This window comes from Ascaphus truei, chromosome 4, assembly GCF_040206685.1.
Source record: "Ascaphus truei isolate aAscTru1 chromosome 4, aAscTru1.hap1, whole genome shotgun sequence".
NCBI classification, from domain to species: Eukaryota; Metazoa; Chordata; class Amphibia; order Anura; family Ascaphidae; genus Ascaphus; species Ascaphus truei.
This window is the reverse complement of record NC_134486.1, coordinates 168,474,314-168,499,677: the sequence shown is the minus strand read 5'-3', so window position 1 is coordinate 168,499,677 and position 25,364 is coordinate 168,474,314.

Genomic DNA, 25,364 nt, shown 5'->3' with positions numbered 1-25,364 from the left:
CACTCTTCCCGAGGGACTTAGAAGAATTTTGTGATATTTTTTATTAAAATAGTGTATAAGGGTATATAGATAAATATATTTTATGCACTGTATATGAGCTGGCGATTTCTAAGTCTGTGGTTCCGAGAGGGGGTAACCAGGCTCACTAATAAAGGTCAAGCCACTTGGCTGCCAGAATGCCCTGCTTCAGCACAGACCAGAAAGGCATTGTGATAAGCGTATCCCCGGTATAGTCAGGGGTTAATGGGAGTCGTCCCCGTCCCCCCAGTATACGCCCAGAACCATGGACCCGGTACTTGTGGTTCGGACTGTCTCCAACCAGCCATAATGTTGTGAGAGTGAAATTATGTCTAAGTCCAGCTTTGGTACATTAGAAGCAACTCTGAAACTTAACCTAAGCGTTTTTCGAAGCTACTTTTTGGCTAACTTCTTATAGGAAGGTCTAGGAGCTCTGAAAATGAAGGTGCGCGTCTTTCACTCTTCCCGAGGGACTTAGAAGAATTTTGTGATATTTTTTATTAAAATGGTGTATAAGGGTATATATATAAATATATTTTATGCACTGTATATGAGCTGGCGATTTCTAAGTCTGTGGTTCCGAGAGGGGGTAACCAGGCTCACTAATAAAGGTCAAGCCACTTGGCTGCCAGAATGCCCTGCTTCAGCACAGACCAGAAAGGCATTGTGATAAGCGTATACCCGGTATAGTCAGGGGTTAATGGGAGTCGTCCCCGTCCCCCCAGTATACGGCCAGAACCATGGACCCGGTACTTGTGTTTCGGACTGTCTCCAACCAGCCATAATGTTGTGAGAGTGAAATTATGTCTCAGTACAGCTTTGGTACATTAGAAGCAACTCTGAAACTTAACCTAAGCGTTTTTCGAAGCTACTTTTTGGCTAACTTCTTATAGGAAGGTCTAGGAGCTCTGAAAATGAACGTGCGCGTCTTTCACTCTTCCCGAGGGACTTAGAAGAATTTTGTGATATTTTTTATTAAAATGGTGTATAAGGGTATATAGATAAATATATTTTATGCACTGTATATGAGCTGGCGATTTCTAAGTCTGTGGTTCCGAGAGGGGGTAACCAGGCTCACTAATAAAGGTCAAGCCACTTGGCTGCCAGAATGCCCTGCTTCAGCACAGACCAGAAAGGCATTGTGATAAGCGTATCCCCGGTATAGTCAAGGGTTAATGGCAGTCGTCCCCGTCCCCCCAGTATACGCCCAGAACCATGGACCCGGTACTTGTGGTTCGGACTGTCTCCAACCAGCCATAATGTTGTGAGAGTGAAATTATGTCTAAGTCCAGCTTTGGTACATTAGAAGCAACTCTGAAACTTAACCTAAGCGTTTTTCGAACCTTCTTTTTGGCTAACTTCTTATAGGAAGGTCTAGGAGCTCTGAAAATGAACGTGCGCGTCTTTCACTCTTCCCGAGGGACTTAGAAGAATTTTGTGATATTTTTTATTAAAATGGTGTACAGTATAAGGGTATATATATAAATTTATTTTATGCACTGTATATGAGCTGGCGATTTCTAAGTCTGTGGTTCCGAGAGGGGGTAACCAGGCTCACTAATAAAGGTCAAGCCACTTGGCTGCCAGAATGCCCTGCTTCAGCACAGACCAGAAAGGCATTGTGATAAGCGTATCCCCGGTATAGTCAGGGGTTAATGGCAGTCATCCCCGTCCCCCCAGTATACGCCCAGAACCATGGACCCGGTACTTGTGGTTCGGACTGTCTCCAACCAGCCATAATGTTGTGAGAGTGAAATTATGTCTAAGTCCAGCTTTGGTACATTAGAAGCAACTCTGAAACTTAACCTAAGCGTTTTTCGAACCTACTTTTTGGCTAACTTCTTATAGGAAGGTCTAGGAGCTCTGAAAATGAACGTGCGCGTCTTTCACTCTTCCCTAGGGACTTAGAAGAATTTTGTGATATTTTTTATTAAAATGGTGTACAGTATAAGGGTATATATATAAATTTATTTTATGCACTGTATATGAGCTGGCGATTTCTAAGTCTGTGGTTCCGAGAGGGGGTAACCAGGCTCACTAATAAAGGTCAAGCCACTTGGCTGCCAGAATGCCCTGCTTCAGCACAGACCAGAAAGGCATTGTGATAAGCGTATCCCCGGTATAGTCAGGGGTTAATGGCAGTCGTCCCCGTCCCCCCAGTATACGCCCAGAACCATGGACCCGGTACTTGTGGTTCGGAATGTCTCCAACCAGCCATAATGTTGTGAGAGTGAAATTATGTCTAAGTCCAGCTTTGGTACATTAGAAGCAACTCTGAAACTTAACCTAAGCGTTTTTCGAACCTACTTTTTGGCTAACTTCTTATAGGAAGGTCTAGGAGCTCTGAAAATGAACGTGCGCGTCTTTCACTCTTCCCGAGGGACTTAGAAGAATTTTGTGATATTTTTTATTAAAATGGTGTACAGTATAAGGGTATATATATATAAATTTATTGTATGCACTGTATATGAGCTGGCGATTTCTAAGTCTGTGGTTCCGAGAGGGGGTAACCAGGCTCACTAATAAAGGTCAAGCCACTTGGCTGCCAGAATGCCCTGCTTCAGCACAGACAGGAAAGGCATTGTGATAAGCGTATCCCCGGTATAGTCAGGGGTTAATGGGAGTCCCCCCCGTCCCCCCAGTATACGCCCAGAACCATGGACCCGGTACTTGTGGTTCGGACTGTCTCCAACCAGCCATAATGTTGTGAGAGTGAAATTATGTCTAAGTCCAGCTTCTGTACATTAGAAGCAACTCTGAAACTTAACCTAAGCGTTTTTCGAAGCTACTTTTTGGCTAACTTCTTATAGGAAGGTCTAGGAGCTCTGAAAATGAACGTGCGCGTCTTTCACTCTTCCCGAGGGACTTAGAAGAATTTTGTGATATTTTTTATTAAAATGGTGTATAAGGGTATATATATAAATATATTTTATGCACTGTATATGAGCTGGCGATTTCTAAGTCTGTTGTTCCGAGAGGGGGTAACCAGGCTCACTAATAAAGGTCAAGCCACTTGGCTGCCAGAATGCCCTGCTTCAGCACAGACCAGAAAGGCATTGTGATAAGCGTATCCCCGGTATAGTCAGGGGTTAATGGGAGTCGTCCCCGTCCCCCCAGTATACGCCCAGAACCATGGACCCGGTACTTGTGGTTCGGACTGTCTCCAACCAGCCATAATGTTGTGAGAGTGAAATTATGTCTAAGTCCAGCTTTGGTACATTAGAAGCAACTCTGAAACTTCACCTAAGCGTTTTTCGAAGCTACTTTTTGGCTAACTTCTTATAGGAAGGTCTAGGAGCTCTGAAAATGAACGTGCGCGTCTTTCACTCTTCCCGAGGGACTTAGAAGAATTTTGTGATATTTTTTATTAAAATGGTGCATAAGGGTATATATATAAATATATTTTATGCACTGTATATGAGCTGGCGATTTCTAAGTCTGTGGTTCCGAGAGGGGGTAACCAGGCTCACTAATAAAGGTCAAGCCACTTGGCTGCCAGAATGCCCTGCTTCAGCACAGACAGGAAAGGCATTGTGATTAGCGTATCCCCGGTATAGTCAGGGGTTAATTGGAGTCCCCCCCGTCCCCCCAGTATACGCCCAGAACCATGGACCCGGTACTTGTGGTTCGGACTGTCTCCAACCAGCCATAATGTTGTGAGAGTGAAATTATGTCTAAGTCCAGCTTTGGTACATTAGAAGCAACTCTGAAACTTCACCTAAGCGTTTTTCGAAGCTACTTTTTGGCTAACTTCTTATGGAAGGTCTAGGAGCTCTGAAAATGAACGTGCGCGTCTTTCACTCTTCCCGAGGGACTTAGAAGAATTTTGTGATATTTTTTATTAAAATGGTGTATAAGGGTATATATATAAATATATTTTATGCACTGTATATGAGCTGGCGATTTCTAAGTCTGTTGTTCCGAGAGGGGGTAACCAGGCTCACTAATAAAGGTCAAGCCACTTGGATGCCAGAATGCCCTGCTTCAGCACAGACCAGAAAGGCATTGTGATAAGCGTATCCCCGGTATAGTCAGGGGTTAATGGGAGTCGTCCCCGTCCCCCCAGTATACGCCCAGAACCATGGACCCGGTACTTGTGGTTCGGACTCTCTCCAACCAGCCATAATGTTGTGAGAGTGAAATTATGTCTAAGTCCAGCTTTGGTACATTAGAAGCAACTCTGAAACTTCACCTAAGCGTTTTTCGAAGCTACTTTTTGGCTAACTTCTTATTAGAAGGTCTAGGAGCTCTGAAAATGAACGTGCGCGTCTTTCACTCTTCCCGAGGTACTTAGAAGAATTTTGTGATAATTTTTATTAAAATGGTGTATAAGGGTATATATATAAATATATTTTATGCACTGTATATGAGCTGGCGATTTCTAAGTCTGTGGTTCCGAGAGGGGGTAATCAGGCTCACTAATTAAGGTCAAGCCACTTGGCTGCCAGAATGCCCTGCTTCAGCACAGACCAGAAATGCATTGTGATAAGCGTATCCCCGGTATAGTCAGGGGTTAATGGGAGTCGTCCCCGTCCCCCCAGTATACGCCCAGAACCATGGACCCGGTACTTGTGGTTCGGACTGTCTCCAACCAGCCATAATGTTGTGAGAGTGAAATTATGTCTAAGTCCAGCTTCGGTACATTAGAAGCAACTCTGAAACTTAACCTAAGCGTTTTTCGAAGCTACTTTTTGGCTAACTTCTTATTAGAAGGTCTAGGAGCTCTGAAAATGAACGTGCGCGTCTTTCACTCTTCCCGAGGTACTTAGAAGAATTTTGTGATAATTTTTATTAAAATGGTGTATAAGGGTATATATATAAATATATTTTATGCACTGTATATGAGCTGGCGATTTCTAAGTCTGTGGTTCCGAGAGGGGGTAATCAGGCTCACTAATTAAGGTCAAGCCACTTGGCTGCCAGAATGCCCTGCTTCAGCACAGACCAGAAATGCATTGTGATAAGCGTATCCCCGGTATAGTCAGGGGTTAATGGGAGTCGTCCCCGTCCCCCCAGTATACGCCCAGAACCATGGACCCGGTACTTGTGGTTCGGACTGTCTCCAACCAGCCATAATGTTGTGAGAGTGAAATTATGTCTAAGTCCAGCTTCGGTACATTAGAAGCAACTCTGAAACTTAACCTAAGCGTTTTTCGAAGCTACTTTTTGGCTAACTTCTTATAGGAAGGTCTAGGAGCTCTGAAAATGAACGTACGCGTCTTTCACTCTTCGCGAGGGACTTAGAAGAATTTTGTGATATTTTTTATTAAAATGGTGTATAAGGGTATATATAAATATATTTTATGCACTGTATATGAGCTGGCGATTTCTAAGTCTGTTGTTCCGAGAGGGGGTAACCAGGCTCACTAATAAAGGTCAAGCCACTTGGATGCCAGAATGCCCTGCTTCATTCAGCACAGACCGGAAAGGCATTGTAATAAGGGTATCCCCGGTATAGTCAGGGGTTAATGGGAGTCGTCCCCGTCCCCCCAGTATACGCCCAGAACCATGGACCCGGTACTTGTAGTTCGGACTGTCTCCAACCAGCCATAATGTTGTGAGAGTGAAATTATGTCTAAGTCCAGCTTCGGTACATTAGAAGCAACTCTGAAACTTAAACTAAGCGTTTTTCGAAGCTACTTTTTGGCTAACTTCTTATAGGAAGGTCTAGGAGCTCTGAAAATGAACGTGCGCGTCTTTCACTCTTCCCGAGGGACTTAGAAGAATTTTGTGATATTTTTTATTAAAATAGTGTATAAGGGTATATAGATAAATATATTTTATGCACTGTATATGAGCTGGCGATTTCTAAGTCTGTGGTTCCGAGAGGGGGTAACCAGGCTCACTAATAAAGGTCAAGCCACTTGGCTGCCAGAATGCCCTGCTTCAGCACAGACCAGAAAGGCATTGTGATAAGCGTATCCCCGGTATAGTCAGGGGTTAATGGGAGTCGTCCCCGTCCCCCCAGTATACGCCCAGAACCATGGACCCGGTACTTGTGGTTCGGACTCTCTCCAACCAGCCATAATGTTGTGAGAGTGAAATTATGTCTAAGTCCAGCTTTGGTACATTAGAAGCAACTCTGAAACTTCACCTAAGCGTTTTTCGAAGCTACTTTTTGGCTAACTTCTTATAGGAAGGTCTAGGAGCTCTGAAAATGAACGTGCGCGTCTTTCACTCTTCCCGAGGGACTTAGAAGAATTTTGTGATATTTTTTATTAAAATAGTGTATAAGGGTATATAGATAAATATATTTTATGCACTGTATATGAGCTGGCGATTTCTAAGTCTGTGGTTCCGAGAGGGGGTAACCAGGCTCACTAATAAAGGTCAAGCCACTTGGCTGCCACAATGCCCTGCTTCAGCACAGACCAGAAAGGCATTGTGATAAGCGTATCCCCGGTATAGTCAGGGGTTAATGGCAGTCGTCCCCGTCCCCCCAGTTTACGCCCAGAACCATGGACCCGGTACTTGTGGTTCGGAATGTCTCCAACCAGCCATAATGTTGTGAGAGTGAAATTATGTCTAAGTCCAGCTTTGGTACATTAGAAGCAACTCTGAAACTTAACCTAAGCGTTTTTCGAACCTACTTTTTGGCTAACTTCTTATAGGAAGGTCTAGGAGCTCTGAAAATGAACGTGCGCGTCTTTCACTCTTCCCGAGGGACTTAGAAGAATTTTGTGATATTTTTTATTAAAATGGTGTACAGTATAAGGGTATATATATATAAATTTATTGTATGCACTGTATATGAGCTGGCGATTTCTAAGTCTGTGGTTCCGAGAGGGGGTAACCAGGCTCACTAATAAAGGTCAAGCCACTTGGCTGCCAGAATGCCCTGCTTCAGCACAGACCAGAAAGGCATTGTGATAAGCGTATCCCCGGTATAGTCAGGGGTTAATGGGAGTCGTCCCCGTCCCCCCAGTATACGCCCAGAACCATGGACCCGGTACTGGAGGTTCGGACTGTCTCCAACCAGCCATAATGTTGTGAGAGTGAAATTATGTCTAAGTCCAGCTTTGGTACATTAGAAGCAACTCTGAAACTTAACCTAAGCGTTTTTCGAAGCTACTTTTTGGCTAACTTCTTATAGGAAGGTCTAGGAGCTCTGAAAATGAACGTGCGCGTCTTTCACTCTTCCCGAGGGACTTAGAAGAATTTTGTGATATTTTTTATTAAAATAGTGTATAAGGGTATATAGATAAATATATTTTATGCACTGTATATGAGCTGGCGATTTCTAAGTCTGTGGTTCCGAGAGGGGGTAACCAGGCTCACTAATAAAGGTCAAGCCACTTGGCTGCCAGAATGCCCTGCTTCAGCACAGACCAGAAAGGCATTGTGATAAGCGTATCCCCGGTATAGTCAGGGGTTAATGGCAGTCGTCCCCGTCCCCCCAGTATACGCCCAGAACCATGGACCCGGCACTTGTGGTTCGGACTGTCTCCAACCAGCCATAATGTTGTGAGAGTGAAATTATGTCTAAGTTCATCTTTGGTACATTAGAAGCAACTCTGAAACTTAACCTAAGCGTTTTTCGAACCTACTTTTTGGCTAACTTCTTATAGGAAGGTCTAGGAGCTCTGAAAATGAACGTGCGCGTCTTTCACTCTTCCCGAGGGACTTAGAAGAATTTTGTGATATTTTTTATTAAAATGGTGTATAAGGGTATATATATAAATATATTTTATGTACTGTATATGAGCTGGCGATTTCTAAGTCTGTGGTTCCGAGAGGGGGTAACCAGGCTCACTAACAAAAAGGTCAAGCCACTTGGCTGCCAGAATGCCCTGCTTCAGCACAGACCAGAAAGGCATTGTGATAAGCGTATACCCGGTATAGTCAGGGGTTAATGGGAGTCGTCCCCGTCCCCCCAGTATACGCCCAGAACCATGGACCCGGTACTTGTGGTTCGGACTGTCTCCAACCAGCCATAATGTTGTGAGAGTGAAATTATGTCTCAGTACAGCTTTGGTACATTAGAAGCAACTCTGAAACTTAACCTAAGCGTTTTTCGAAGCTACTTTTTGGCTAACTTCTTATAGGAAGGTCTAGGAGCTCTGAAAATGAACGTGCGCGTCTTTCACTCTTCCCGAGGGACTTAGAAGAATTTTGTGATATTTTTTATTTAAATAGTGTATAAGGGTATATAGATAAATATATTTTATGCACTGTACTGTATATGAGCTGGCGATTTCTAAGTCTGTGGTTCCGAGAGGGGGTAACCAGGCTCACTAATAAAGGTCAAGCCACTTGGCTGCCAGAATGCCCTGCTTCAGCACAGACCAGAAAGGCATTGTGATAAGCGTATCCCCGGTATAGTCAGGGGTTAATGGGAGTCGTCCCCGTCCCCCCAGTATACGCCCAAGAACCATGGACCAGGTACTTGTGGTTCGGACTGTCTCCAACCAGCCATAATGTTGTGAGAGTGAAATTATGTCTAAGTCCAGCTTTGGTACATTAGAAGCAACTCTGAAACTTAACCTAAGCGTTTTTCGAAGCTACTTTTTGGCTAACTTCTTATTGGAAGGTCTAGGAGCTCTTAAAATGAACGTGCGCGTCTTTCACTCTTCCCGAGGGACTTAGAAGAATTTTGTGATATTTTTTATTAAAATGGTGTATAAGGGTATATATATAAATATATTTTATGCACTGTATATGAGCTGGCGATTTCTAAGTCTGTGGTTCCGAGAGGGGGTAACCAGGCTCACTAATAAAGGTCAAGCCACTTGGCTGCCAGAATGCCCTGCTTCAGCACAGACCAGAAAGGCATTGTGATAAGCGTATACCCGGTATAGTCAGGGGTTAATGGGAGTCGTCCCCGTCCCCCCAGTATACGGCCAGAACCATGGACCCGGTACTTGTGGTTCGGACTCTCTCCAACCAGCCATAATGTTGTGAGAGTGAAATTATGTCTAAGTCCAGCTTTGGTACATTAGAAGCAACTCTGAAACTTAACCTAAGCGTTTTTCGAAGCTACTTTTTGGCTAACTTCTTATAGGAAGGTCTAAGAGCTCTGAAAATGAACGTGCGCGTCTTTCACTCTTCTCGAGGGACTTAGAAGAATTTTGTGATATTTTCTATTAAAATGGTGTACAGTATAAGGGTATATATATAAATGTATTGTATGCACTGTATATGAGCTGGCGATTTCTAAGTCTGTGGTTCCGAGAGGGGGTAACCAGGCTCACTAATAAAGGTCAAGCCACTTGGCTGCCAGAATGCCCTGCTTCAGCACAGACCAGAAAGGCATTGTGATAAGCGTATCCCCGGTATAGTCAGGGGTTAATGGGAGTCGTCCCCGTCCCCCCAGTATACGCCCAGAACCATGGACCCGGTACTTGTGTTTCGGACTGTCTCCAACCAGCCATAATGTTGTGAGAGTGAAATTATGTCTCAGTACAGCTTTGGTACATTAGAAGCAACTCTGAAACTTAACCTAAGCGTTTTTCGAAGCTACTTTTTGGCTAACTTCTTATAGGAAGGTCTAGGAGCTCTGAAAATGAATGTGCGCGTCTTTCACTCTTCCCGAGGGACTTAAAAGAATTTTGTGATATTTTTTATTAAAATGGTGTATAAGGGTATATATATAAATATATTTTATGCACTGTATATGAGCTGGCGATTTCTAAGTCTGTGGTTCCGAGAGGGGGTAACCAGGCTCACTAATAAAGGTCAAGCCACTTGGCTGCCAGAATGCCCTGCTTCAGCACAGACCAGAAAGGCATTGTGATAAGCGTATCCCCGGTATAGTCAGGGGTTAATGGGAGTCGTCCCTGTCCCCCCAGTATACGGCCAGAACCATGGACCCAGTACTTGTGGTTCGGACTGTCTCCAACCAGCCATAATGTTGTGAGAGTGAAATTATGTCTAAGTCCAGCTTTGGTGCATTAGAAGCAACTCTGAAACTTAACCTAAGCGTTTTTCGAAGCTACTTTTTGGCTAACTTCTTATAGGAAGGTCTAGGAGCTCTGAAAATGAACGTGCGCGTCATTCACTCTTCCCGAGGGACTTAGAAGAATTTTGTGATATTTTTTATTAAAATGGTGTATAAGGGTATATATATAAATATATTTTATGCACTGTATATGAGCTGGCGATTTCTAAGTCTGTGGTTCCGAGAGGGGGTAACCAGGCTCACTAATAAAGGTCAAGCCACTTGGCTGCCAGAATGCCCTGCTTCAGCACAGACCAGAAAGGCATTGTGATAAGCGTATCCCCGGTATAGTCAGGGGTTAATGGGAGTCGTCCCCGTCCCCCCAGTATACGCCCAAGAACCATGGACCAGGTACTTGTGGTTCGGACTGTCTCCAACCAGCCATAATGTTGTGAGAGTGAAATTATGTCTAAGTCCAGCTTTGGTACATTAGAAGCAACTCTGAAACTTAACCTAAGCGTTTTTCGAAGCTACTTTTTGGCTAACTTCTTATTGGAAGGTCTAGGAGCTCTTAAAATGAACGTGCGCGTCTTTCACTCTTCCCGAGGGACTTAGAAGAATTTTGTGATATTTTTTATTAAAATGGTGTATAAGGGTATACTGTATATAAATATATTTTATGCACTGTATATGAGCTGGCGATTTCTAAGTCTGTGGTTCCGAGAGGGGGTAACCAGGCTCACTAATAAAGGTCAAGCCACTTGGCTGCCAGAATGCCCTGCTTCAGCACAGACCAGAAAGGCATTGTGATAAGCGTATACCCGGTATAGTCAGGGGTTAATGGGAGTCGTCCCCGTCCCCCCAGTATACGGCCAGAACCATGGACCCGGTACTTGTGGTTCGGACTCTCTCCAACCAGCCATAATGTTGTGAGAGTGAAATTATGTCTAAGTCCAGCTTTGGTACATTAGAAGCAACTCTGAAACTTAACCTAAGCGTTTTTCGAAGCTACTTTTTGGCTAACTTCTTATAGGAAGGTCTAGGAGCTCTGAAAATGAACGTGCGCGTCTTTCACTCTTCTCGAGGGACTTAGAAGAATTTTGTGATATTTTTTATTAAAATGGTGTACAGTATAAGGGTATATATATAAATGTATTGTATGCACTGTATATGAGCTGGCGATTTCTAAGTCTGTGGTTCCGAGAGGGGGTAACCAGGCTCACTAATAAAGGTCAAGCCACTTGGCTGCCAGAATGCCCTGCTTCAGCACAGACCAGAAAGGCATTGTGATAAGCGTATCCCCGGTATAGTCAGGGGTTAATGGGAGTCGTCCCCGTCCCCCCAGTATACGCCCAGAACCATGGACCCGGTACTTGTGTTTCGGACTGTCTCCAACCAGCCATAATGTTGTGAGAGTGAAATTATGTCTCAGTACAGCTTTGGTACATTAGAAGCAACTCTGAAACTTAACCTAAGCGTTTTTCGAAGCTACTTTTTGGCTAACTTCTTATAGGAAGGTCTAGGAGCTCTGAAAATGAACGTGCGCGTCTTTCACTCTTCCCGAGGGACTTAAAAGAATTTTGTGATATTTTTTATTAAAATGGTGTATAAGGGTATATATATAAATATATTTTATGCACTGTATATGAGCTGGCGATTTCTAAGTCTGTGGTTCCGAGAGGGGGTAACCAGGCTCACTAATAAAGGTCAAGCCACTTGGCTGCCAGAATGCCCTGCTTCAGCACAGACCAGAAAGGCATTGTGATAAGCGTATCCCCGGTATAGTCAGGGGTTAATGGGAGTCGTCCCCGTCCCCCCAGTATACGGCCAGAACCATGGACCCGGTACTTGTGGTTCGGACTCTCTCCAACCAGCCATAATGTTGTGAGAGTGAAATTATGTCTAAGTCCAGCTTTGGTACATTAGAAGCAACTCTGAAACTTAACCTAAGGTTTTTCGAAGCTACTTTTTTGCTAACTTCTTATAGGAAGGTCTAGGAGCTCTTAAAATGAACGTGCGCGTCTTTCACTCTTCCCGAGGGACTTAGAAGAATTTTGTGATATTTTTTATTAAAATGGTGTATACGGGTATATATATAAATATATTTTATGCACTGTATATGAGCTGGCGATTTCTAAGTCTGTGGTTCCGAGAGGGGGTAACCAGGCTCACTAACAAAAAGGTCAAGCCACTTGGCTGCCAGAATGCCCTGCTTCAGCACAGACCAGAAAGGCATTGTGATAAGCGTATACCCGGTATAGTCAGGGGTTAATGGGAGTCGTCCCCGCCCCCCCCAGTATACGGCCAGAACCATGGACCCGGTACTTGTGGTTCGGACTGTCTCCAACCAGCCATAATGTTGTGAGAGTGAAATTATGTCTCAGTACAGTTTTGGTACATTAGAAGCAACTCTGAAACTTAACCTAAGCGTTTTTCGAAGCTACTTTTTGGCTAACTTCTTATAGGAAGGTCTAGGAGCTCTGAAAATGAACGTGCACGTCTTTCACTCTTCCCGAGGGACTTAGAAGAATTTTGTGATATTTTTTATTAAAATGGTGTATAAGGGTATATAGATAAATATATTTTATGCACTGTATATGAGCTGGCGATTTCTAAGTCTGTGGTTCCGAGAGGGGGTAACCAGGCTCACTAATAAAGGTCAAGCCACTTGGCTGCCAGAATGCCCTGCTTCAGCACAGACCAGAAAGGCATTGTGATAAGCGTATCCCCGGTATAGTCAGGGGTTAATGGCAGTCGTCCCCGTCCCCCCAGTATACGCCCAGAACCATGGACCCGGTACTTGTGGTTCGGACTGTCTCCAACCAGCCATAATGTTGTGAGAGTGAAATTATGTCTAAGTACAGCTTTGGTACATTAGAAGCAACTCTGAAACTTAACCTAAGCGTTTTTCGAAGCTACTTTTTGGCTAACTTCTTATAGGAAGGCCTAGGAGCTCTGAAAATGAACGTGCGCGTCTTTCACTCTTCCCGAGGGACTTAGAAGAATTTTGTGATATTTTTTATTAAAATGGTGTATAAGGGTATATAGATAAATATATTTTATGCACTGTATATGAGCTGGCGATTTCTAAGTCTGTGGTTCCGAGAGGGGGTAACCAGGCTCACTAATAAAGGTCAAGCCACTTGGCTGCCAGAATGCCCTGCTTCAGCACAGACCAGAAAGGCATTGTGATAAGCGTATCCCCGGTATAGTCAGGGGTTAATGGCAGTCGTCCCCGTCGTCCCAGTATACGCCCAGAACCATGGACCCGGTACTTGTGGTTCGGACTGTCTCCAACCAGCCATAATGTTGTGAGAGTGAAATTATGTCTAAGTCCAGCTTTGGTACATTAGAAGCAACTCTGAAACTTAACCTAAGCGTTTTTCGAAGCTACTTTTTGGCTAACTTCTTATAGGAAGGTCTAGGAGCTCTGAAAATGAACGTGCGCGTCTTTCACTCTTCCCGAGGGACTTAGAAGAATTTTGTGATATTTTTTATTAAAATAGTGTATAAGGGTATACAGTATAGATAAATATATTTTATGCACTGTATATGAGCTGGCGATTTCTAAGTCTGTGGTTCCGAGAGGGGGTAACCAGGCTCACTAATAAAGGTCAAGCCACTTGGCTGCCAGAATGCCCTGCTTCAGCACAGACCAGAAAGGCATTGTGATAAGCGTATCCCCGGTATAGTCAGGGGTTAATGGGAGTCGTCCCCGTCCCCCCAGTATACGCCCAGAACCATGGACCCGGTACTTGTGGTTCGGACTCTCTCCAACCAGCCATAATGTTGTGAGAGTGAAATTATGTCTAAGTCCAGCTTTGGTACATTAGAAGCAACTCTGAAACTTAACCTAAGCGTTTTTCGAAGCTACTTTTTGGCTAACTTCTTATAGGAAGGTCTAGGAGCTCTGAAAATGAACGTGCGCGTCTTTCACTCTTCCCGAGGGACTTAGAAGAATTTTGTGATATTTTTTATTAAAATGGTGTACAGTATAAGGGTATATATAAATTTATTGTATGCACTGTATATGAGCTGGCGATTTCTAAGTCTGTGGTTCCGAGAGGGGGTAACCAGGCTCACTAATAAAGGTCAAGCCACTTGGCTGCCAGAATGCCCTGCTTCAGCACAGACCAGAAAGGCATTGTGATAAGCGTATCCCCGGTATAGTCAGGGGTTAATGGGAGTCGTCCCCGTCCCCCCAGTATACGGCCAGAACCATGGACCCGGTACTTGTGGTTCGGACTGTCTCCAACCAGCCATAATGTTGTGAGAGTGAAATTATGTCTAAGTCCAGCTTTGGTACATTAGAAGCAACTCTGAAACTTAACCTAAGCGTTTTTCGAACCTACTTTTTGGCTAACTTCTTATAGGAAGGTCTAGGAGCTCTGAAAATGAACGTGCGCGTCTTTCACTCTTCCCGAGGGACTTAGAAGAATTTTGTGATATTTTTTATTAAAATGGTGTATAAGGGTACTGTATATATATATAAATACATTTTATGCACTGTATATGAGCTGGCGATTTCTAAGTCTGTAGTTCCGAGAGGGGGTAACCAGGCTCACTAATAAAGGTCAAGCCACTTGGCTTCCAGAATGCCCTGCTTCAGCACAGACCAGAAAGGCATTGTGATAAGCGTATCCCCGGTATAGTCAGGGGTTAATGGGAGTCGTCCCCGTCCCCCCAGTATACGCCCAAGAACCATGGACCAGGTACTTGTGGTTCGGACTGTCTCCAACCAGCCATAATGTTGTGAGAGTGAAATTATGTCTAAGTCCAGCTTTGGTACATTAGAAGCAACTCTGAAACTTAACCTAAGCGTTTTTCGAAGCTACTTTTTGGCTAACTTCTTATAGGAAGGTCTAGGAGCTCTTAAAATGAACGTGCGCGTCTTTCACTCTTCCCGAGGGACTTAGAAGAATTTTGTGATATTTTTTATTAAAATGGTGTATAAGGGTATATATATAAATATATTTTATGCACTGTATATGAGCTGGCGATTTCTAAGTCTGTGGTTCCGAGAGGGGGTAACCAGGCTCACTAATAAAGGTCAAGCCACTTGGCTGCCAGAATGCCCTGCTTCAGCACAGACCAGAAAGGCATTGTGATAAGCGTATACCCGGTATAGTCAGGGGTTAATGGGAGTCGTCCCCGTCCCCCCAGTATACGGCCAGAACCATGGACCCGGTACTTGTGTTTCGGACTGTCTCCAACCAGCCATAATGTTGTGAGAGTGAAATTATGTCTCAGTACAGCTTTGGTACATTAGAAGCAACTCTGAAACTTAACCTAAGCGTTTTTCGAAGCTACTTTTTGGCTAACTTCTTATAGGAAGGTCTAGGAGCTCTGAAAATGAACGTGCGCGTTTTTCACTCTTCCCGAGGGACTTAGAAGAATTTTGTGATATTTTTTATTAAAATGGTGTATAAGGGTATATAGATAAATATATTTTATGCACTGTATATGAGCTGGCGATTTCTAAGTCTGTGGTTCCGAGAGGGGGTAACCAGGCTCACTAATAAAGGTCAAGCCACTTGGCTGCCAGAATGCCCTGCTTCAGCACAGACCAGAAAGGCATTGTGATAAGCGTATCCCCGGTATAGTCAGGGGTTAATGGCAGTCGTCCCCGTCGTCCCAGTATACGCCCAGAACCATGGACCCGGTACTTGTGGTTCGGACTGTCTCCAACCAGCCATAATGTTGTGAGAGTGAAATTATGTCTAAGTCCAGCTTTGGTACATTAGAAGCAACTCTGAAACTTAACCTAAGCGTTTTTCGAAGCTACTTTTTGGCTAACTTCATATAGGAAGGTCTAGGAGCTCTGAAAATGAACGTGCGCGTCTTTCACTCTTCCCGAGGGACTTAGAAGAATTTTGTGATATTTTTTATTAAAATGGTGTATACGGGTATATATATAAATATATTTTATGCACTGTATATGAGCTGGCGATTTCTAAGTCTGTGGTTCCGAGAGGGGGTAACCAGGCTCACTAACAAAAAGGTCAAGCCACTTGGCTGCCAGAATGCCCTGCTTCAGCACAGACCAGAAAGGCATTGTGATAAGCGTATACCCGGTATAGTCAGGGGTTAATGGGAGTCGTCCCCGCCCCCCCAGTATACGGCCAGAACCATGGACCCGGTACTTGTGGTTCGGACTGTCTCCAACCAGCCATAATGTTGTGAGAGTGAAATTATGTCTCAGTACAGTTTTGGTACATTAGAAGCAACTCTGAAACTTAACCTAAGCGTTTTTCGAAGCTACTTTTTGGCTAACTTCTTATAGGAAGGTCTAGGAGCTCTGAAAATGAACGTGCGCGTCTTTCACTCTTCCCGAGGGACTTAGAAGAATTTTGTGATATTTTTTATTAAAATGGTGTATAAGGGTATATAGATAAATATATTTTATGCACTGTATATGAGCTGGCGATTTCTAAGTCTGTGGTTCCGAGAGGGGATAACCAGGCTCACTAATAAATGTCAAGCCACTTGGCTGCCAGAATGCCCTGCTTCAGCACAGACCAGAAAGGCATTGTGATAAGCGTATCCCCGGTATAGTCAGGGGTTAATGGCAGTCGTCCCCGTCCCCCCAGTATACGCCCAGAACCATGGACCCGGTACTTGTGGTTCGGACTGTCTCCAACCAGCCATAATGTTGTGAGAGTGAAATTATGTCTCAGTACAGCTTTGGTACATTAGAAGCAACTCTGAAACTTAACCTAAGCGTTTTTCGAAGCTACTTTTTGGCTAACTTCTTATAGGAAGGTCTAGGAGCTCTGAAAATGAACGTGCGCGTCTTTCACTCTTCCCGAGGGACTTAGAAGAATTTTGTGATATTTTTTATTAAAATGGTGTATAAGGGTATATAGATAAATATATTTTATGCACTGTATATGAGCTGGCGATTTCTAAGTCTGTGGTTCCGAGAGGGGGTAACCAGGCTCACTAATAAAGGTCAAGCCACTTGGCTGCCAGAATGCCCTGCTTCAGCACAGACCAGAAAGGCATTGTGATAAGCGTATACCCGGTATAGTCAGGGGTTAATGGGAGTCGTCCCCGTCCCCCCAGTATACGGCCAGAACCATGGACCCGGTACTTGTGTTTCGGACTGTCTCCAACCAGCCATAATGTTGTGAGAGTGAAATTATGTCTCAGTACAGCTTTGGTACATTAGAAGCAACTCTGAAACTTAACCTAAGCGTTTTTCGAAGCTACTTTTTGGCTAACTTCTTATAGGAAGGTCTAGGAGCTCTGAAAATGAACGTGCGCGTCTTTCACTCTTCCCGAGGGACTTAGAAGAATTTTGTGATATTTTTTATTAAAATGGTGTATAAGGGTATATAGATAAATATATTTTATGCACTGTATATGAGCTGGCGATTTCTAAGTCTGTGGTTCCGAGAGGGGGTAACCAGGCTCACTAATAAAGGTCAAGCCACTTGGCTGCCAGAATGCCCTGCTTCAGCACAGACCAGAAAGGCATTGTGATAAGCGTATCCCCGGTATAGTCAGGGGTTAATGGCAGTCGTCCCCGTCGTCCCAGTATACGCCCAGAACCATGGACCCGGTACTTGTGGTTCGGACTGTCTCCAACCAGCCATAATGTTGTGAGAGTGAAATTATGTCTAAGTCCAGCTTTGGTACATTAGAAGCAACTCTGAAACTTAACCTAAGCGTTTTTCGAAGCTACTTTTTGGCTAACTTCATATAGGAAGGTCTAGGAGCTCTGAAAATGAACGTACGCGTCTTTCACTCTTCCCGAGGGACTTAGAAGAATTTTGTGATATTTTTTATTAAAATGGTGTATACGGGTATATATATAAATATATTTTATGCACTGTATATGAGCTGGCGATTTCTAAGTCTGTGGTTCCGAGAGGGGGTAACCAGGCTCACTAACAAAAAGGTCAAGCCACTTGGCTGCCAGAATGCCCTGCTTCAGCACAGACCAGAAAGGCATTGTGATAAGCGTATACCCGGTATAGTCAGGGGTTAATGGGAGTCGTCCCCGCCCCCCCAGTATACGGCCAGAACCATGGACCCGGTACTTGTGGTTCGGACTGTCTCCAACCAGCCATAATGTTGTGAGAGTGAAATTATGTCTCAGTACAGTTTTGGTACATTAGAAGCAACTCTGAAACTTAACCTAAGCGTTTTTCGAAGCTACATTTTGGCTAACTTCTTATAGGAAGGTCTAGGAGCTCTGAAAATGAACGTGCGCGTCTTTCACTCTTCCCGAGGGACTTAGAAGAATTTTGTGATATTTTTTATTAAAATGGTGTATAAGGGTATATAGATAAATATATTTTATGCACTGTATATGAGCTGGCGATTTCTAAGTCTGTGGTTCCGAGAGGGGATAACCAGGCTCACTAATAAATGTCAAGCCACTTGGCTGCCAGAATGCCCTGCTTCAGCACAGACCAGAAAGGCATTGTGATAAGCGTATCCCCGGTATAGTCAGGGGTTAATGGCAGTCGTCCCCGTCCCCCCAGTATACGCCCAGAACCATGGACCCGGTACTTGTGGTTCGGACTGTCTCCAACCAGCCATAATGTTGTGAGAGTGAAATTATGTCTCAGTCCAGCTTTGGTACATTAGAAGCAACTCTGAAACTTAACCTAAGCGTTTTTCGAAGCTACTTTTTGGCTAACTTCTTATAGGAAGGTCTAGGAGCTCTTAAAATGAACGTGCGCGTCTTTCACTCTTCCCGAGGGACTTAGAAGAATTTTGTGATATTTTTTATTAAAATGGTGTATAAGGGTATATATATAAATATATTTTATGCACTGTATATGAGCTGGCGATTTCTAAGTCTGTGGTTCCGAGAGGGGGTAACCAGGCTCACTAATAAAGGTCAAGCCACTTGGCTGCCAGAATGCCCTGCTTCAGCACAGACCAGAAAGGCATTGTGATAAGCGTATACCCGGTATAGTCAGGGGTTAATGGGAGTCGTCCCCGTCCCCCCAGTATACGGCCAGAACCATGGACCCGGTACTTGTGTTTCGGACTGTCTCCAACCAGCCATAATGTTGTGAGAGTGAAATTATGTCTCAGTACAGCTTTGGTACATTAGAAGCAACTCTGAAACTTAACCTAAGCGTTTTTCGAAGCTACTTTTTGGCTAACTTCTTATAGGAAGGTCTAGGAGCTCTGAAAATGAACGTGCGCGTCTTTCACTCTTCCCGAGGGACTTAGAAGAATTTTGTGATATTTTTTATTAAAATGGTGTATAAGGGTATATAGATAAATATATTTTATGCACTGTATATGAGCTGGCGATTTCTAAGTCTGTGGTTCCGAGAGGGGGTAACCAGGCTCACTAATAAAGGTCAAGCCACTTGGCTGCCAGAATGCCCTGCTTCAGCACAGACCAGAAAGGCATTGTGATAAGCGTATCCCCGGTATAGTCAGGGGTTAATGGCAGTCGTCCCCGTCGTCCCAGTATACGCCCAGAACCATGGACCCGGTACTTGTGGTTCGGACTGTCTCCAACCAGCCATAATGTTGTGAGAGTGAAATTATGTCTAAGTCCAGCTTTGGTACATTAGAAGCAACTCTGAAACTTAACCTAAGCGTTTTTCGAAGCTACTTTTTGGCTAACTTCTTATAGGAAGGTCTAGGAGCTCTGAAAATGAACGTGCGCGTCTTTCACTCTTCCCGAGGGACTTAGAAGAATTTTGTGATATTTTTTATTAAAATGGTGTATACGGGTATATATATAAATATATTTTATGCACTGTATATGAGCTGGCGATTTCTAAGTCTGTGGTTCCGAGAGGGGGTAACCAGGCTCACTAACAAAAAGTTCAAGCCACTTGGCTGCCAGAATGCCCTGCTTCAGCACAGACCAGAAAGGCATTGTGATAAGCGTATACCCGGTATAGTCAGGGGTTAATGGGAGTCGTCCCCGTCCCCCCAGTATACGGCCAGAACCATGGACCCGGTACTTGTGGTTCGGACTGTCTCCAACCAGCCATAATGTTGTGAGAGTGAAATTATGTCTCAGTACAGCTTTGGTACATTAGAAGCAACTCTGAAACTTAACCTAAGCGTTTTTCGAAGCTACTTTTTGGCTAACTTCTTATAGGAAGGTCTAGGAGCTCTGAAAATGAACGTGCGCGTCTTTCACTCTTCCCGAGGGACTTAGAAGAATTTTGTGATATTTTTTATTAAAATGGTGTATAAGGGTATATAGATAAATATATTTTATGCACTATATATGAGCTGGCGATTTCTAAGTCTGTGGTTCCGAGAGGGGGTAACCAGGCTCACTAATAAAGGTCAAGCCACTTGGCTGCCAGAATGCCCTGCTTCAGCACAGACCAGAAAGGCATTGTGATAAGCGTATACCCGGTATAGTCAGGGGTTAATGGGAGTCGTCCCCGTCCCCCCAGTATACGGCCAGAACCATGGACCCGGTACTTGTGTTTCGGACTGTCTCCAACCAGCCATAATGTTGTGAGAGTGAAATTATGTCTCAGTACAGCTTTGGTACATTAGAAGCAACTCTGAAACTTAACCTAAGCGTTTTTCGAAGCTACTTTTTGGCTAACTTCTTATAGGAAGGTCTAGGAGCTCTGAAAATGAACGTGCGCGTCTTTCACTCTTCCCGAGGGACTTAGAAGAATTTTGTGATATTTTTTATTAAAATGGTGTATAAGGGTATATAGATAAATATATTTTATGCACTGTATATGAGCTGGCGATTTCTAAGTCTGTGGTTCCGAGAGGGGGTAACCAGGCTCACTAATAAAGGTCAAGCCACTTGGCTGCCAGAATGCCCTGCTTCAGCACAGACCAGAAAGGCATTGTGATAAGCGTATCCCCGGTATAGTCAGGGGTTAATGGCAGTCGTCCCCGTCCCCCCAGTATACGCCCAGAACCATGGACCCGGTACTTGTGGTTCGGACTGTCTCCAACCAGCCATAATGTTGTGAGAGTGAAATTATGTCTAAGTCCAGCTTTGGTACATTAGAAGCAACTCTGAAACTTAACCTAAGCGTTTTTCGAAGCTACTTTTTGGCTAACTTCTTATAGGAAGGTCTAGGAGCTCTTAAAATGAACGTGCGCGTCTTTCACTCTTCCCGAGGGACTTAGAAGAATTTTGTGATATTTTTTATTAAAATGGTGTATAAGGGTATATATATAAATATATTTTATGCACTGTATATGAGCTGGCGATTTCTAAGTCTGTGGTTCCGAGAGGGGGTAACCAGGCTCACTAATAAAGGTCAAGCCACTTGGCTGCCAGAATGCCCTGCTTCAGCACAGACCAGAAAGGCATTGTGATAAGCGTATACCCGGTATAGTCAGGGGTTAATGGGAGTCGTCCCCGTCCCCCCAGTATACGGCCAGAACCATGGACCCGGTACTTGTGTTTCGGACTGTCTCCAACCAGCCATAATGTTGTGAGAGTGAAATTATGTCTCAGTACAGCTTTGGTACATTAGAAGCAACTCTGAAACTTAACCTAAGCGTTTTTCGAAGCTACTTTTTGGCTAACTTCTTATAGGAAGGTCTAGGAGCTCTGAAAATGAACGTGCGCGTCTTTCACTCTTCCCGAGGGACTTAGAAGAATTTTGTGATATTTTTTATTAAAATGGTGTATAAGGGTATATAGATAAATATATTTTATGCACTGTATATGAGCTGGCGATTTCTAAGTCTGTGGTTCCGAGAGGGGGTAACCAGGCTCACTAATAAAGGTCAAGCCACTTGGCTGCCAGAATGCCCTGCTTCAGCACAGACCAGAAAGGCATTGTGATAAGCGTATCCCCGGTATAGTCAGGGGTTAATGGCAGTCGTCCCCGTCGTCCCAGTATACGCCCAGAACCATGGACCCGGTACTTGTGGTTCGGACTGTCTCCAACCAGCCATAATGTTGTGAGAGTGAAATTATGTCTAAGTCCAGCTTTGGTACATTAGAAGCAACTCTGAAACTTAACCTAAGCGTTTTTCGAAGCTACTTTTTGGCTAACTTCTTATAGGAAGGTCTAGGAGCTCTGAAAATGAACGTGCGCGTCTTTCACTCTTCCCGAGGGACTTAGAAGAATTTTGTGATATTTTTTATTAAAATGGTGTATACGGGTATATATATAAATATATTTTATGCACTGTATATGAGCTGGCGATTTCTAAGTCTGTGGTTCCGAGAGGGGGTAACCAGGCTCACTAACAAAAAGGTCAAGCCACTTGGCTGCCAGAATGCCCTGCTTCAGCACAGACCAGAAAGGCATTGTGATAAGCGTATACCCGGTATAGTCAGGGGTTAATGGGAGTCGTCCCCGCCCCCCCAGTATACGGCCAGAACCATGGACCCGGTACTTGTGGTTCGGACTGTCTCCAACCAGCCATAATGTTGTGAGAGTGAAATTATGTCTCAGTACAGTTTTGGTACATTAGAAGCAACTCTGAAACTTAACCTAAGCGTTTTTCGAAGCTACTTTTTGGCTAACTTCTTATAGGAAGGTCTAGGAGCTCTGAAAATGAACGTGCGCGTCTTTCACTCTTCCCGAGGGACTTAGAAGAATTTTGTGATATTTTTTATTAAAATGGTGTATAAGGGTATATAGATAAATATATTTTATGCACTGTATATGAGCTGGCGATTTCTAAGTCTGTGGTTCCGAGAGGGGATTAAAATGCCAGAATGCCCTGCTTCAGCACAGACCAGAAAGGCATTGTGATAAGCGTATCCCCGGTATAGTCAGGGGTTAATGGCAGTCGTCCCCGTCCCCCCAGTATACGCCCAGAACCATGGACCCGGTACTTGTGGTTCGGACTGTCTCCAACCAGCCATAATGTTGTGAGAGTGAAATTATGTCTAAGTCCAGCTTTGGTACATTAGAAGCAACTCTGAAACTTAACCTAAGCGTTTTTCGAAGCTACTTTTTGGCTAACTTCTTATAGGAAGGTCTAGGAGCTCTAAAAATGAACGTGCGCGTCTTTCACTCTTCCCGAGGGACTTAGAAGAATTTTGTGATATTTTTTATTAAAATGGTGTATAAGGGTATATATATAAATATATTTTATGCACTGTATATGAGCTGGCGATTTCTAAGTCTGTGGTTCCGAGAGGGGGTAACCAGGCTCACTAACAAAAAGTTCAAGCCACTTGGCTGCCAGAATGCCCTGCTTCAGCACAGACCAGAAAGGCATTGTGATAAGCGTATACCCGGTATAGTCAGGGGTTAATGGGAGTCGTCCCCGTCCCCCCAGTATACGGCCAGAACCATGGACCCGGTACTTGTGGTTCGGACTGTCTCCAACCAGCCATAATGTTGTGAGAGTGAAATTATGTCTCAGTACAGCTTTGGTACATTAGAAGCAACTCTGAAACTTAACCTAAGCGTTTTTCGAAGCTACTTTTTGGCTAACTTCTTATAGGAAGGTCTAGGAGCTCTGAAAATGAACGTGCGCGTCTTTCACTCTTCCCGAGGGACTTAGAAGAATTTTGTGATATTTTTTATTAAAATGGTGTATAAGGGTATATAGATAAATATATTTTATGCACTGTATATGAGCTGGCGATTTCTAAGTCTGTGGTTCCGAGAGGGGGTAACCAGGCTCACTAATAAAGGTCAAGCCACTTGGCTGCCAGAATGCCCTGCTTCAGCACAGACCAGAAAGGCATTGTGATAAGCGTATACCCGGTATAATTAGGGGTAAATGGGAGTCGTCCCCGTCCCCCCAGTATACGGCCAGAACCATGGACCCGGTACTTGTGTTTCGGACTGTCTCCAACCAGCCATAATGTTGTGAGAGTGAAATTATGTCTCAGTACAGCTTTGGTACATTAGAAGCAACTCTGAAACTTAACCTAAGCGTTTTTCGAAGCTACTTTTTGGCTAACTTCTTATAGGAAGGTCTAGGAGCTCTGAAAATGAACGTGCGCGTCTTTCACTCTTCCCGAGGGACTTAGAAGAATTTTGTGATATTTTTTATTAAAATGGTGTATAAGGGTATATAGATAAATATATTTTATGCACTGTATATGAGCTGGCGATTTCTAAGTCTGTGGTTCCGAGAGGGGGTAACCAGGCTCACTAATAAAGGTCAAGCCACTTGGCTGCCAGAATGCCCTGCTTCAGCACAGACCAGAAAGGCATTGTGATAAGCGTATCCCCGGTACAGTCAGGGGTTAATGGCAGTCGTCCCCGTCGTCCCAGTATACGCCCAGAACCATGGACCCCGTACTTGTGGTTCGGACTGTCTCCAACCAGCCATAATGTTGTGAGAGTGAAATTATGTCTAAGTCCAGCTTTGGTACATTAGAAGCAACTCTGAAACTTAACCTAAGCGTTTTTCGAAGCTACTTTTTGGCTAACTTCTTATAGGAAGATCTAGGAGCTCTGAAAATGAACGTGCGCGTCTTTCACTCTTCCCGAGGGACTTAGAAGAATTTTGTGATATTTTTTATTAAAATGGTGTATACGGGTATATATATAAATATATTTTATGCACTGTATATGAGCTGGCGATTTCTAAGTCTGTGGTTCCGAGAGGGGGTAACCAGGCTCACTAACAAAAAGGTCAAGCCACTTGGCTGCCAGAATGCCCTGCTTCAGCACAGACCAGAAAGGCATTGTGATAAGCGTATACCCGGTATAGTCAGGGGTTAATGGGAGTCGTCCCCGCCCCCCCAGTATACGGCCAGAACCATGGACCCGGTACTTGTGGTTCGGACTGTCTCCAACCAGCCATAATGTTGTGAGAGTGAAATTATGTCTCAGTACAGTTTTGGTACATTAGAAGCAACTCTGAAACTTAACCTAAGCGTTTTTCGAAGCTACTTTTTGGCTAACTTCTTATAGGAAGGTCTAGGAGCTCTGAAAATGAACGTGCGCATCTTTCACTCTTCCCGAGGGACTTAGAAGAATTTTGTGATATTTTTTATTAAAATGGTGTATAAGGGTATATAGATAAATATATTTTATGCACTGTATATGAGCTGGCGATTTCTAAGTCTGTGGTTCCGAGAGGGGATAACCAGGCTCACTAATAAAGGTCAAGCCACTTGGCTGCCAGAATGCCCTGCTTCAGCACAGACCAGAAAGGCATTGTGATAAGCGTATCCCCGGTATAGTCAGGGGTTAATGGCAGTCGTCCCCGTCCCCCCAGTATACGCCCAGAACCATGGACCCGGTACTTGTGGTTCGGACTGTCTCCAACCAGCCATAATGTTGTGAGAGTGAAATTATGTCTAAGTCCAGCTTTGGTACATTAGAAGCAACTCTGAAACTTAACCTAAGCGTTTTTCGAAGCTACTTTTTGGCTAACTTCTTATAGGAAGGTCTAGGAGCTCTGAAAATGAACGTGCGCGTCGTTCACTCTTCCCGAGGGACTTAGAAGAATTTTGTGATATTTTTTATTAAAATGGTGTATAAGGGTATATATATAAATATATTTTATGCACTGTATATGAGCTGGCGATTTCTAAGTCTGTGGTTCCGAGAGGGGGTAACCAGGC